This window comes from Pelobates fuscus, chromosome 13, assembly GCF_036172605.1.
Source record: "Pelobates fuscus isolate aPelFus1 chromosome 13, aPelFus1.pri, whole genome shotgun sequence".
NCBI classification, from domain to species: Eukaryota; Metazoa; Chordata; class Amphibia; order Anura; family Pelobatidae; genus Pelobates; species Pelobates fuscus.
The window spans coordinates 21,891,114-21,907,905 of NC_086329.1; positions in this window are offsets into that span (position 1 = coordinate 21,891,114).

Below are 16,792 nucleotides of genomic sequence, written 5' to 3' on the forward strand. Positions count from 1 at the left end.
GAACTAAAGTTAAAGTGATCATGGTGCTTGGAGTAACCCTTTAAGTGATTTACTATTTCAGAGTAAAATAATTTATAATAATTTCAAGTCCAATGACATAATTGGATACTTATTATTAAACTGCAGGCCTGCTTACTTGACGAGTCCCCCACATACATTAGAAGTTGTAGGAGCGAAAAGTATTCTGTGAACTCATATTTAGTAACTGTTCATTGTAAACACACATAGCGGCCTAGCAACAGGGAAACTGAACCATGCATCACTGTGGGAAAGAGAGGATTATTTTTCCCATTTTGCTTCATCTCTTCTCAGGGCTCAGCTTGAAATTGATGTGGGTGCAGGTCATAAAAATTACAATGATAGTCTTGCATATACTCTCAAATGTAAACAGGGTCAGTAGAACTAAAAATCCCCACCAATAAAATAACATTACAAGAACCAGAAAACACTTTGTAAAACTTTGTTATGATTGATGCAAGAGTTTGAAATAGAATCAGAAGATATAGTAGACATAATGCCAAAAAAAGCCCACATTTTATTACTAAACTTGATAATGTAAGAATAGAAAAACAGGAGCTTGTTTACAGGTGCAGTAAACAACAAAGCCATTAGGAGCATTTAAAGCTGCCTCATTTCTCTAACAACTGGTCGTGAAATTATAAATGCAAAGAATCAATCATCACACTTAGTTAATATTTAAATATAATTTAATATTATTTAATCATAATATTAAATATTGAAATATATAGTTGGTATTAGAATTATGCAGTTTTCTAAAATAAAATACGTATCCTTGTGTTATTTTGCTGCCATTACAGAGCAATGTGCTACCAGTAACAAGAGGGCAAAAACTCCCTACTGCAAGCTTCTGGGTCCAGAGTTGATTCCTGTACTTATTACACATTTCTCTGGGATAATGTAAAAATAGAATTAAGCAAAATAAATTAAAGCTATTTAATCATATTGGTTATATTCACATGGCATCTCAGTAAATCATGGCAGACATATTAAACAACGCTGCCATTTGCCAAACGCCAGGCAGAGAGATTGAGAAGGATACAAAAAATAAATAAATATATATATATATAAAAAAAAAAACATTTTTATGTCTCCAATAACAGAGTACAAAGAGACCAGTAAGGGACTTGTATGCGTGAGGTTTTACTTTATAAATGGATTGTGATGTCATTGCTGTGTACGTGTAAAGATTATTTTTTTCAATTTTTTTTTTTTTTTTAATCTTATCTGAAAAAATAAAAATAAACAGTTGCAAAATTGATGGTGTCATCTCTTTAGAATATTCTCATAACTGTGCAATTACTTTGCATCTTATGGTAAATGTATGTGTATATCCTTTCAGTAATGTGCAAAACTTACACCCATAATATTCCCCTAAAAGTGGAATCTTCGTTATCCCAAACATCTCCCACACTCTCAAGGAAGCAGGAAAAAAAAAAAAAAAGTGTTGACATTTTCTAGAGCTCCTTAAAAGAATGCCTTCAATGGGCCATACAATGAAATAGATTTAATTAGTATCTAACAGCACAGAACATTTTCAATAAATAATCAAACCACTTATTTATTCATTCACATCTAAAAAATAAGTAATTCAGCACATCAAGTTACTGGACTCACGAAACACCCCTCTCCAGTATAACCAAATTCTCCACCCTATGAGTTTTGTCCGATAAGGACTTCTTCCTTGGCACAATCAGGCTTAAAAATACTCAAAAAAATATTTTAAAAAATCTGTTTCAATGCCTGTTTTTATATACTTCTCTGCTTCCTCCTCATTGGTTTAAACATTGGTGCTTCTTGTAACTGTGTCACAACAAGCACTTAAAAAAACCCAAAAACAAAACGTGAGGAACACTCTGTTAACATCTAAAGCACTTCAGTAAGTAGCGAAAATGTACAGATTGAAAAGAAAAATGGTAAAAGTATGCTGGGGTTCAGCGCTTAATTCAATTCTTGTATATTAACCCCTTAAGGACACATGACATGTATGACATGTCATTATTCCCTTTTATTACAGAAGTTTGGTCCTTAAGGGGTTAATGACTGTGGCATGTGGAATGTTAATATTTGCTGATGACATCAATAGGGTTCTATAGCCAACATGGATATATTTGGATTTTTAAGAATAAAAAAATATATACCTAATAGGAAATAAAAGTGAAGACCCCATAAATCCCTGATGATTAAAGCTAATGTGAATCGTATATAGCAGTCTTTTAGCTTGCGACTCAGCAACATTTGAACCTTTAACCCCTTAAGGACACATGACATGTCTGACACGTCATGATTCCCTTTTATTCCAGAAGTTTGGTCCTTAAGGGGTTAAATAAACCTGTAATTCCTTCAAATTGCAAAAACACTTTGCGTCATTGTGCAGAACATCTTATGATAATGTACATTATTTTTTATACACCCTAATGTTACTGTGTAAAATGCACAGAGCAAACTGTAGTCCTTCTCAGCTTTGAGATTGGCTCAACACTGCAGAAATTTGTATAACCCCTCTCCCCCCACCCCCCCCCAAAATAAATAAATAAATAAATAACACATAACTGTATGACTAAGTCTGTCAATATAAAAACTTGTCCAAGTTTTGCATGCAGCACCACAAATCTCACGAGTGGACTCTACTCAGAACTTAACATTGTTTAATCATCTGTATTTTACATTGACAAATAGTGGTTCATTTTAACTCTATAGCAGTGATGGAGAACTTTTTTGAGCCCGAGTTCCCAAACCGCAAAACATGCCAACTTAACTTTCCTCAAAGTACCAACACAGCAATTAAACCTGAATACTGAGGTTTAAGTTTAGAAACAAAACAATTCATACAGTTGCCCAAACTAATTCTCCTCTTCTCTCCCCCAGCATCTTCCCTTCTCTCCCCACAGCATATCCTTTTCCTCCTCCTCCTCTTCTCCCCCCAGCATCTCCTTCTCCTCTCCCCCAGATTATCCTGTTCCTCTCCCCTCCTTGTCTCCCTTTCTCCCCCAGATTCTCCTCTTCCTCTCCCCCTCCCCTTTCCCCCTAGCATCTCCTCCTCTTCTCCCCCAGCATCTACTCCTCCTCTTCTCCCCCAGCATCTACTCCTCCTCTTCTCCCCCAGCATCTACTCCTCCTCTTCTCCCCCAGCATCTACTCCTCCTCTTCTCCCCCAGCATCTACTCCTCCTCTTCTCCCCCAGCATCTACTCCTCCTCTTCTCCCCCAGCATCTACTCCTCCTCTTCTCCCCCAGCATCTACTCCTCCTCTTCTCCCCCAGCATCTACTCCTCTTCTCCCCCCCAGCATCTTCTTCTCTTCTCCCCCCCAGCATATTCTCCTCTTCTCCCCCCCAGCATCTTCTCCTCTTTACCCCTCCCAGCATCTTCTTCTCTTCTCTCCCCTCAGCATCTTCTCCTCTTCTCTCCCCTCAGCATCTTCTCCTCTTCTCTCCCCTCAGCATCTCCTCTTCACTACCCCAGCATATCCCCCTCTCCCTCCCAGCACATAAATAATGTTCAAACATTTTTTGGTGCGGGTTGGGGTTTGACGTCCACCCAGGCTCCTTACCTGGTGGATCCGATTCCGTCCCGCTGCTGTGAGGGGGTGCGGGCACGAGGGAGCACTGACTTACCTGCTGTTCCAGCACTGCTCCCTCCGCTGATGCCACTGTGAAACAGGAAATAATGTCAATCAGGCGGCGCCTGATTGACGTAATTTCCGGTCTCCCGGCGGCATCAGCAGAGGGAGCAATGCTGGAACAGCACGTAAGTCAGTGCTCCCTCGCAGCCCTCCATCCCACCCACCAGTGCCATCTTAACATTATGGGTCCCTGGGCAAAGCAATGCACTGGGGCACTGCCTACACACAACTCACAGGAATAAAAAAATAATTATAGATTAAATTAGGCTTATATTTATTAGTATCTCCACCAAATGCAATACATACATAAAATACATACACACAGACTGCTGAACACATTCACACACCGACTGCTGTGTGGGGGGAGAGGTTCTGTGTGCGAGGGTGGTGCTTTGTGTAAGAGGAGTGCTGCATAAAATCTTTAACCCCCTCTCTTCTTCTTACCTTTGGTGAAGGGGGGAGTGGGAGGGACAGCCAGCCCTGGCGGTCCGGTGGTGGTAAGTATGTAGGACAGGTTCTGGCTCCAGCTCTCCTGTCCTCCCACACGCAGAATGCTGTGTTGAGCATTGCCATGGTAACGTGCAGCAACGCTCCACACAGCCTGCTTGCAGGAGAGCTGCTTCCTAGATCCCTCCCCCTGCTTCCGCTTTGGACAGGCAGGTGCCTACTCTGCATTGCTGCTGACCGGCGCCAGTGGCCCCCTCCCCCGGCGACCTTTGGCCGCGTGCCCACAGAGAGAGCCTAGCGTGCCACAGGTTCGCATATATATATATATATATATATATATAAATATGTATTAAGGCCTTTGGGCCTGTAATTGTGGGAGGGGCGTATGACTCACCTTCTCCCTACTTAAGGGACACCCCTTACCTGGCTCCATACCGTTCGAGGTCAGCGCTGCATCCTGAATCCACTTCCGGTTCACGGACGGCGCCATCTTGCTTTTCGGAAAAACCCCGCGGTTTCGTTGGTGTAAGCTGTGTCCAGGAAACTCCTTACAGGTTTTTTCCTCCCGTCCAGCCACGCACAGAACCCGGTCTTCGTCGCTGACTAAGTCCACAGGACTTCAAAATCGTAAGTCCGTCACCCGGATCACTTCCCACGGCGTCGCAATTTTAAACGGTCTTACTTTACGGCCACACGCTTTACGGCCAAGCCACAGGCACATTAACCCTCTGGCTTCCGGCACTTTTTCTCTATATACCGGTGTACTGATAACACTTAACGCTTATATGTAACAATCTTATTCAGATTCCTTTCTCCCTCATATCAGTATCTAGACTTGTTTTTTTTTTTTTCTCTCTCCATGTTTCTATTTATACTTTATTAAAGTTTATTTCCTGGTATATGAATATAGTATATCTTTCCTATCACATATTTTAATATAAGGGTTATATAAGTTATGGCTTTAACGTATTATCAGATTGAATTATTAGTAATATTAGAATGGTTTCATGTCATACATATATGAAGTTTTGTTTAAACATCTTTACATTATGTTATATATCTCACACAAGCACTATATTAAATATTTTATGTTTAATATATCCATTAGAAGGTTACACTTCTAACACACCATGTACACACGTTTCTTACATGGCACGCACATATGCAGACTTTTTCTTCAGGTACTCAAAACTACATACACAAGAACTCGGTCCAAAAAATCTCAAACTTTCGGGCTGAATCACACGTCTTGATTCAACCACTCATACGTCATTTTTTTCTGTTTTTAAAAATAATTTAATAATTATTACTTTCATCATACATTACCTCTTTTAGGGCTTACATTTCATACCTAAGATAGACTATATTATTACTAACATACTCCATATTAGACTACAAACACGAGCAAGCATATGCATTACTCTTGTCACCATAAAGACATATTATACACAACAAGACACCCGGTTATCAGGGTCATACCACATACATGGCCAGTTAGGTCACTACCATTCATTAAAATTGACCTTATATATGTCTATATCAATCTCACTACAGCTATTTATTCTAAAATTGGTATCAAAGGATACAATTCTCACACTTTGTATATCTCGTTTCTAAACCCTTTAGGTTTTCCAGGTTTTTTCTATACCTGTCGCTTATCAAATACATACATACTACCAGGTACGTTAAGCCTGCTCACGCCGTATATCACATACGGTTCCATCTCTACATAGGACTTAGAGTACTGGCAAAATTTAGGGTTTAATAGGCATCTCCCCTCTGGGCTTTCTGCCTATCGTTTAGTGGTCCGCGAGGCCAACACCCCGCCTCAACGTTTCGGAGGTAATGCCCCCCGGGCCACACGTAAATTAGCCGCCTCGCAAATTATAGAGAGGGCGTCACCTGTCACTCCCTTCCCCTGTTTTTCTTTTATTGTCACAGAGAGGCCTACGAACTCCTGCCGCTACGTCGGGCGGCCTCAATAACCCCTCGCGCCAACGCATAGATAGAGCCTCTCACAGCCACTTGGCAACTAGCAGGGCCTCACCTGTCACCAAAGAACAAGATTAATGTTTCGCCGTATATGGCATAATTAGCCTGCCAGTACATCCCCTGGGGTTTTCCACGCTAATTTATATTTTGTCATCTAGAATGTCTCAAGAAGGGGTAGAGGATTTCTCCATCCAGAGTACTCCGGCCAGAGCAAACACCCCATCACAGGAGGAGGATATGGCTAGCCCCGCATCTTTCAGGTCGTAGACTATACCTCGCATCACTAGCGAACTCAGGAGACGACAAATCCCTTTTCCGGCAACAGCAAGGAAAGCAGAACTTTACAAGTTACTGCACACCTCAACCGATAACAGGGACGCCGGGGAGGGATCTAGCCAGTCTAACCCAGGAGACATACATGGCATGCTCACGTCCCTCATGGCGTCTATGAGCAAGGTTAATTCTAGGCTGGAGACACTTGAATTGGTCACTACAGCCCTCACCATGGCTGGAACGTCCACGGCAATCCCCACAGCAGTGGTGGAGTTGCAATCAGTCTCTCCAGCCATCACCTCGGATGACCAAGAGGTTCACCCTGCCCACATGATACCCGAACACCTCAAAAAAGATATCCTGGAAGGTAAAGATGTCAATCTGGCCTAACTACTAATTGCCTCCCAGGATATAGTGGAACATAAGACATACGCTTATGACGATATTTCTGTGGTGGTAAAATCTAGGGATGCACGATTAAATAGGAAGCTTATTATTCCAGAATTTGTTTTAGCTTTTGGCATTTATTTTAGTGATGTGATGTGTACGGTATATCCCCACAGACGTGAGGAGTCTGACTTATATATGCACAGGCTGGTGGACCTGGGCAACAAATATGGTGGGTCAGCTTTCTATGACTACCATAGATCCTTTTCTGCAAAAGTGTCTGGCGCCTTCTCACAGTACGGGACAAGGTCCAACTGGAGCAAGATTGATACGGTCATTTTCTGCAGACACTTTGCAGGCCTGAGAACTCCGGCCTGTGTATACTGCTCCTCCATGGCCCATACTGCCAATTTTTGTCCCACCACTGCTAACGAACCTACTACCTCACAGGGCACTGGTTCCGCTGGTTCAGCAGAGAAAACGCCCAAAGATAAACTTGGTCGTCCTATCAAGTTTTTGGGGAAATCCCAAATATGTAATAATTTCAATGTCGGTGCATGTAATTACAGTGGATGTAGGTTATTGCATATATGTTCAAAATGTTTTGGGGCACATGCGAAAACTATGTGTCCGAATAAAATGTACCCTAAGCAATACTTAACGGATATAAATATTTCTGTACTCACGGCATTACTGTCACAACATCCATCCAGACATTTGGTAGACTTCATCATCACTGGTCTATCACAATGATTCCATACTGGTCTAATACACATGCCTACAGGAATCCTTGAATGCCCTAATTTACAATCTGCACAACAAAACCCTACAGCGGTCAGCGCACTTATAGCCAAAGAAGTGGCAGAGGGTTTCTTATTAGGACCCTTTCAGTCCCCTCCATTTACAACATGGAGGACAAATCCCATTGGTATTGTCACAGACACAAACAAACAAAGACTTATCATTGATCTGTCTGCACCTCACACCTCAGTCACACCTAGTCTGAACTCCCTTATCCCCTCTGAGGAATTTTCTCTTCAATACTCCACCATAGATCACGCCATTACGGCTATCATGCAGGCAGGGGTCGGAGCATGGCTCAGCAAGACTGACATAAAAAATGCTTTCAAATTATTGCCTATCCACCCTACACTATAGCACCTGCATGGCATTAAGTGGGCCGGGAACTACTACTTTTTCTCACGCTTAACGTTTGGTTCAAAAAGTAGTCCGGCCATTTTCAACGTATTCGCCGAAACACTATGCTGGTTATTGTTAAATGTAGCCAGATGTCCTACAGTTATACACTACCTGGATGATTTCTTACTGATCGAAGAGAACATTTCCCCACCCAGTAGCCTCATAGAAACCATCAGTCTTTTTAAACAGGTGGGCGTCCCAGTTTCCCCCACCAAAACTGAAGGACCAGATACAGTCATCACCTTCCTAGGAATCATACTAGACTCAGCCAACATGCAAGCCAGCCTGCCACGCACCAAGGTAGAGAACATTCTTACCAACATCAACCTCTACTTACACCTCGGTACTTGCAACCGCAAAGAATTGCAATCTCTACTTGGGTCACTGAATTTTGCCATGCACATTATACCTCAAGGCCGGGCTTTCATCTCACGGCTCCTACACATGTTCCCACTGTTTAGCAATGATGCACACAGGTTACCCCTGGATGCCCAGGCCACGGTAGACCTACTTATGTGGAGAAACTTTTTAACCACCTGGAATGGGAAAAGCATGTTCCTCCCTAAATTGTCTGACTCCTCACCTACCATCTGGTCAGACGCGGCGTCTACCACAGGTTTTGCAGCAATTTACGGGAATGAATGGCTTTGGGGTAGTTGGCCTCCAGAGGTTCAGGACCTGGAGAATTTTTCCACTACCTCAGCTCTATTTGAGATATATCCCATTGTAGCAGCTGCCGTGACATGGGGGCATCAATGGGCAGGTTCGTCAGTACGTTGCTACTCAGACAACCAAGCAACATGCCACATCATAAACAAAGGTCGATCCAAATCACTGACCATTATGAGGTTCTTGAGGAAACTCACCTGGCTGGCTGCGTGTCACAATTTCTTCTTGTTTTGTGTGCATGTCCCAGGTGTATGCAACACGGCGGCTGACCATTTGTCTCGTTTCAATTTACAGGCTTTTCGACAAATTCTTCCATCAGCTGTACGCACAGCCACGACCACTCCACCTTTCCACCAGCTAGTAATGGACTAGACGCTATAATGCAACATAGCAGGACATTGTCTCAATTAGCGCTATCCTCCAATACCCGGAAGACCTATGACAGGGCTTTCCTTCTATTCAAAAGATTTCTGTCATCACACAATATCGCACAACCTTTCATTATGACATCCTTGTTGGGTTTTGCTTCCTTTTGCCACCTCAAACTCAAGTTATCTTACATCACAATCAAGCTATATCTAACAGGCATACAACATCACATGCTAACATTACAACCAAACAACACAAGTTTCATGTCCTCCTACCAGATCAAAAATATCCTTAGGGGTATTCAGAGATCCGAACCCCCACGTACTGCGCAAAGGCTACCCATATACATCAATATTTTCAAAGATCTATCCAAACTACTAGATTTAAAACCCTTTGCCAACAACTCAAACCTTGTTATTAAAACCGCCATATATGTGGCTTTTTATGGGTTTTTAAGACCAAGAGAATTTACCGCCATCAACACAACCCAGTCCACTCACATTCTGCTTCACTCACACTTAACAAAACACATGGATTACTATATCTTGGCCCTGCATCACTCCAAAAACAATCAACACGCACCTCCGGTAGAGGTTAGATACTATCCTACCCACAACGAGTGGTGCCCCGTCACATTACTGGACACATATACCCAGGTTTTTAAAGCATCACCATCTCAACCACTTTTCTGTCTACAAGGTTCGGTACTCACTACCACCACCTTCATGACCCACGTCAGGTAATTACTCACACAACTAGGCCTAAAATCAACTAACTATTCGGGCCACTCCTTCCGAATAGGAGCAGCCACTACAGCGTCCAGTGCCAACATTCCAGTACATGTTATCAAGTCACTAGGGCGCTGGAAGTCTTCTGCATACTCTAGATACATACCTAACCCAATACAAGAAGTTAGAAATGCTTTTCAAGATATGTCTGGTTAAAGTATGTATATTGCTCGTTTCGTAATAAATTTGATTTTCAACTTTTGCCCTCTTTATTTACAGGCCTACCTCATCGTCGGTTCCGGCACACCACAACCGACTTGCTCTTTTAATACCATCCCACACCTATCAGTGTTTGTATCTTCTGTACTATCATGAGCCCTTAACACAAATATATATATATAGATATATATATATATACAATTTTCACTTTAACACTTGAAGGCTCCTAAGGCTTTGAATATATAATTTATCATAGTATTTCATTTTTATCTGGCTGAACAGTTGGCTCAGACTCTACTGTTAATTTATGAACTGCCACTTAGTGCAACCACAGCAACAGGCAGGCTAGCTTAAGTGAAACTAAAGCATCAGGGTAAGTTAGGTTGAGCAGCATTTGGTCAGATAAAAGAAGAGTCTGACCGCATTAAATGTAATAAACATAAAACATTAATAAAAATTACAAAATGAGAAGTAAAAAATTGATGACAGTTGTTTCTTAAAGTAAGGCTGAGCCCAGGTACACCAGGACTCAGATAAAAGTGGATGGAACACTTTTTTTTTTTTTTTAAACCCATAGAGGTATAAAATGTGGGGCGTAATACAGTATGAATATGAGGCTAGATGTACTTACATTGTGTTGGTGCCCGGAGTGTACTTTTAAAAGAATCAGCAAGAAAAGTTTAGAAATCAGCTGAGGAGTGGTGTTTGTAATGTTGGTGATCTTTAGTAATATTTAGACAAGAAAAATTAAAAACATACTCATCAAGACAAGCCTCACTTCACTGGATGCAATATTAAAAACTAAAATCAAACTCTGCTTTCTCTCATAGGAGACAAATCAGTATATGTGCATCCAGAAACAGACTGATAATAGTAGATATGTAATGGTATAATGTGCTATCTTTTTTTGTTGAGTGCAACTTCAATTCACAACGGTGGTAGTTTACCCTGTGCATCCTCTATGCAAAAGCCATGATTCTATAAAAAAAAAACAAAAAAAAACACGCTGGTTCTGTACTCAGACATTGTCTTTGAATTACTGTATAGTGATTTAAAAACTGCATATATCCTGTGCTGATATTTTTAAAAAAGCTATTTTGCAGTGTGAACAAATAAATATAAGGGTGTTTTCTGCAACAAAAAACGATCACAAGAGAGAGTTAAAATGTCTACCATGCTCTGCTATCCTTACCTTTTACTCTTGTAGCCAGGGGACTTTTAGGTTGACATACCTCTCTGCTCTGCACCAAAACAATGAAGCTAATAAACCATCCATTCCACACTCACATTCCTCCACCAAGGTGTATCTTCGAGTCCTGTTTCAAGAAATGAAAATGATCACTGAAGCTGAATCCAAAAACCATTTAGGCACTGTCAAAAAAGATTTAAAAGCATTAGGCAACAGACAAGAGCGAAAGTATAAAATTTAAGATTTCAAGCACTTTTAATGCAGATGTGGCAACTTGAAATTTTCCAAACCAGTCTCTTCTTTTCTGGCCCTGAGTAGATATTGTGTTAAAGGGAAATCGAAAACTAGCACCTTATAGATGTCCTCAAACCCAAAAAGGGAGGAGATCTGTGTTCTTGGTCCTTTGATGGAGAGTATTTCAATGCCAGTGGAGGACTTGTGATAATCAGTGTTTAGATTGAGCAAAACCTCTTTTACTCTCCATTTGTGAGTATATTTCCTATTATTATTTTTACTCAGTACAAAGAGCACTATATTCTGTTTTATTTCCATTTACATATCTATGCCAGAGAATTCCTGCTGTAACACTACTGTGCACCTTAGGGGACAGCTCTCAAACACTGATTATTAGAAGTCCCCCACTGGCCCTGAAATATTCTCCATTAAATGACCAAGACCACAGACATGGGTGGAGATTGTACTGTCCAGGCACACATGTCTGAAGTGGAGCATGAGCTCCAGAAAATTGTAAGTGTATTTCTTTTATTTAATTCACTGAAACTATCAATACTACACTATATTCAGTTATTTATACTCCATCACCAATTTTGGATTTGAAGACACCTATAAGGCTTTGCTTCCCTACATCCCTTTTACACAATAGACAAGAAATGTAAGACAATCAGGGCCGGGGTTCTGTCAGATTTCTGGACCTGTCAGAAATTGCAACTAATGTCACATTTGATTACACGGAATGAGCTGGAGCCTGTGCTGCACATGCATGCGAGCACTCCTGACAGGGTCCAGAAATCTGATGGAGGCTGGGAGACCACCACGTCACTACCGGTGATGCAACATCATCCGGCATTGCAACACTTCCTCAGCAAGGTCCTGCAAGGTGTGTAAAGCTAGCTTTGCACTCACATTATAGTTGGGACATTCACTAAAATTCAGGCACATGGGACATTTAGTGTTAAAGGGTTAAAATTAGGATTAGATTTACAGTCTCTTTTTTTTTTTTTTTGCAACTCCTAGGGTAAGTATTAGAGTAGAGAGCAAAAAAGGTTAAATTGGTACCTAATGCTAATTTAAAACCATCACTTAAAACTAAATGTCCAATGTCTCCGTGGTTTAGTAACAGGCCTCCTACATTATATAGTTTAAAAAAAAAAAAAAAAATCTTTATTTTTGATGTGCTTAGCGTAACAAACATGCATGCATATCACTTTAGCATATCATTCAGTTTTGTATAATAAGCATTAAACATTTGTTGTGGCTGTGGTTGTGCACATTTTTATATTTTATCATGAGTATATCCCTGTTAAGCGTTCGGTTAATGTGGTGTATAGGTACGTGCGTATTTTCCTTTAATCCAGGAGGATGGTGCCAGAGATAAGTGTTCCCAGGTGAGTATCGGTAGTTGTAGGCCTTTGGTGTTGGCTCTTTTGTTATGATCTGGCTTAGGAATACAAACGGGTTAGTGGGGTATTAATAGATGAAAAACAGGTGACAACTTGTGTGTGTGTACTGCTTGAGTGTTTCCCTTCTTGTAGAGAGGTGCCTAATTATGTGCGTGGCGGGCCACTCAGGCGAGATGGTGCCCCTAACCGGGACGGCATCATGTAGCTTGCTATGTATATTTTAGTGGAATGTGTTTGTGCATTACTGAAGTCAGCCAGGGGTTCCTTATTCCTATGTGTCCCATGCCAATCAGTGTAGTGTTGTGTGTGTAGCTAATAAGCGGTAGCGTGGTGTAGAACTAAAACATTAACATTCAAACTTTAAAGCTTATGCGACACAGAGCTGCAAGTTCTGGAAGTCCCTGATTTGGATTAGTGTCATCCATGACAGTCAGGTGGCAAACACGCTGCCGGCTTCAGGTCTTGGCACAATTGGGATTATGTTAGCTGGGTCCCACTCTTGTGTGTGGCTTGGGTCCGACAGGGCAGTAGTCATATCACCTATGCCCAGTGTTAAAGGAACACATTCATGGCAGTCCCTGTAGTGAGTTTGTGCATGGTGCCATTGTGAGAGACGTGGAGGGATCTCTGTGTTTCCCACCTGTAGGTCACTCCTGCTGCGCATAGTCGGGAGGTGATTGAGTGCAAGGATTTCCTCCATTGCAGCTTTGCTTTGGATAAGTCCTGATAGAAAGATAGTTGGGAGTCTTCAAATGTCAGTGGGGTCACGATGTGCCCTTTATCTTGGGGTAGTGAGCAGCAGAGTATTACATCCCCTGTCACTGTGGAAGTACTTTTGGTCAGCGTTGGAAGGCGGTATAGCCCAGCTATGTTGATTTTTCTTGCGGTTGTAGGTGGCAGTATTAGGGATAGCAGTCTCCTCACAATTCCTCCCCAGGGACGGTAGAGGGATTGCCCCTTGTCTTAACATGGTTGCGACGGTACCTGTCTTCTTGCACTTATAATTGCAGTGAGAGGGCCTGTTGGGCTGTTTGCAATTGTAGTATGGAGGCCTTCATAGCAGAGGTGTCATTGCGGATCTCCCTAACTTCAGCTGCTGTCATCCGTCCTTTCACCTGCTGTATGGCCGTTTTCAGGACTGGCAAGTCAGCAGTGAGAAGTCCCTGGATGTCTTGGAGCATGGTGTGTAGGGTCTGGAAGTCCTGCTTCGTTGCGGGTTCTGGGCAGCCAGCTGTTGCTGTGGACTGATGTTGTGTGTCCTCCAGTGGGCTCTGTGCCTGCAGGGGAGCCAGTGATGAGGCATGGGAGACTCCAGTTGGAGGTAAGTTTTCTGTGGACGTCATATTGTCTGGAGTGTGCCGCTGGAGCATAGCTCCAATGTCCCGCTGTTCATTTGCAGTTCTGGGCGGAGACTTTTGGGATCTGCGCCCCATGGAAGGAGTAGTGAGCCCTGTGTGAGGTGGCCACAGTTCTGCCGTTTCCCCGTCGAGGTTCCCGCATGCTGGCGTGTAATAGGCCCCGTGCCTGCGTTTCGTCTTTTGTTGCTTCGGGGAGTATAAGAAGGGCATCGGGTGGTGCAGCAAGACGTCCCCAGTCTGTATCTGCTGTGTGCGGGTTGGATGGTGGCAAGGTGTCAAGATATAGTGTGGATTGCATTTTAGGGTGTTGGAGCAGTCAGAAATGGCCTCTGGTCAGGTTTAGAGCCAGGCTGCGCCCCTATTATATAGTTTTTAAGGAACACAATGGCTTTCTTTTTATATCCTATATGTATACCTAATGGAACATTAAGCATAAATTAAATGTTAAAAATTAAGAAAATATACAAATGTAAAAAAATATATAATAATTTGTACACATAAAGTTTAACTAAAGTAAAATAACAAAATAAATAAATAAATAAAATAAAATCATGTATTAGCCCTAATCGTTAAAGGTCTAATATGACTAGGATCTAAATTAATATTGTGTAGTTAAGGCATATCCAACACCAGAGCTCGACAAATCCCAGACGCCAAGTCGCCGTGGTGACTATGATTTTTGTCCTGGCATGTGGGATTTGCTGGCCCATTCAGCCCCTGGGGTGGCCAGCTGTCTATTAGTGGAGGAGAGCCGCCGGCAGACTCATAAAAAGCATGCGCGTGCATGCGGGTGGTCAGTTGGTCAGCCGGCCAGCCAGCTCAGCAAGAGTGTGGGCGGGCAGCATTGCGAGTGAGAGCATTGGTGTGCGCACGGACAGGACGCTCCAGGAGGTTTGAGGCAGACAGGCAGGCGCTTGGGGGAGCTGTAACCTCCCTCCCTTCTCTGCTCCCTCGGCCGACCTCCAGTGATGCAGGGAGCCGGAATATGACGCTATTCCGGCATCACTAAACATCGCTTTATGGAGCAGTGCAGGGAGTTGACTGAAGCCCCGCTGGACCAAAAGGAAAGCTGAACCAAGGTACGGAGGCTGGGTGGTCACATAAACGTGTGTGATTATTGCAGTGACAGTGAGTGTGTGTGTCAGTGAGTGAGTGTGTGCGTGTCGGCGAGTGTGTGCGTGCGTCAGTGAGTAAGTGTGTGCGTCAGTGAGTGTGTTTAGATGACTGGTCCCCCTCCTCCTCACCTTTTTCACCCACGCTGTACTGATCTCGCCGCAGCTGGCTCTGCCTCCATGATTGCTATCATCAATCTTGATGATCTCAGCCAATCCAATGCTTTCCCATATGAAAGCATTGGGAGGCTATTGCGCATGTGTGGCAACACGACATGCTGCGCCAATAAGCATCTCCTCATAGAGATGCATTGATGCAGGGCGTGGAGACGCTATACGTAGGTACTGTGTAGCACTGACCCAGGATGCACTCCAGAGGCCGTCTGAGTGACTGTCACTAGAAGTGTTGCAAGGCAGTAATGTAAATACTGCCTTTTCTCTGAAAAGGAAGGGTTAACATTGAAAAGTGTGCAGGGACAGTATATAGACACGAGAACAACTAAAATTAAGCTTTAAGGTTCTGGTGACTAAAGTGTCCCTTTAAAGAATTTTATTTTTGACATTCAAAAAGCTGGTTCCAACATTCCAAGCAAGTTTGTAAAGCCATGTCCTACACCCAACATCCCCTAACCATATGCCAACCCTACCCCTTACCCTAAGCTTACACTAACTCTTAACCATATACCTCCTGTTCGGGAATTTCTGTGTCAGTTCCATGATCTCAACGACCAAACAACGCTGCCTACATTCATGCAAACAAAATGGTCGGCACCTAGTGGTCGTTCATACGAATTGCGGCCACCCAGACAAACAATTAGAACACTGCGGTTAGAATCGTTAAGAGATGTCAATTGAGCTTAACAAGCTCCCGGGTGGTCCCTGGTTCGTGTGCCTGTCCGATTCCCGAACAGCATGGGAAAATGGCACAGACTAAGACTTTTAACAGGGTTTTTGCAGGGCCCACAGTTTTTGGACAGGAGGCTAGCTAGCAGGCCCCTCCAGGCACACGTGCCCCTCTGCCACAATCCCTAAGTATGTTAGTGATTTATGACACCGATTGAAATTATAAGTGGGTTCTAATATGTTTACTATCTACTTAGACATATTGATTCTAAGGGCTTGCGTTTCCGCAGTGTTGTTTTTATGAAAAGAAATATAACTATACTCATTCAAACTACGGAATAAACATGGGATATATTCTATTGGTTGTGTTAGAAAGAGCAAAACATCATCAACGAAAAGTGCAAGTTTATTTTCCCCAGTAGGGGTGGACAGCCCTTGAATAGAAGTGCTAGCTTTAAGTTGTCTGATTAGAGGTACTAAACATAGTATTATATAAAGAAGAGGTGATTTGGGGCAGCCTTGGCATGTGCCATTAGAGATCGGGAATGCAGTGTTGAACACTATAGCGGTTGGACGGGAGTATAGCACCATTAGGCTCTTGACAAATGCCTCTGAAAATCCAATTTTAAAAAGGGTAGCCTCCATAAATAACCAGTTAAGACAGCCAAAGGCTTTCTCCACATCCAACGCTAATAAAATGCCTCTTTGAGAACTGCGGTGTGCCC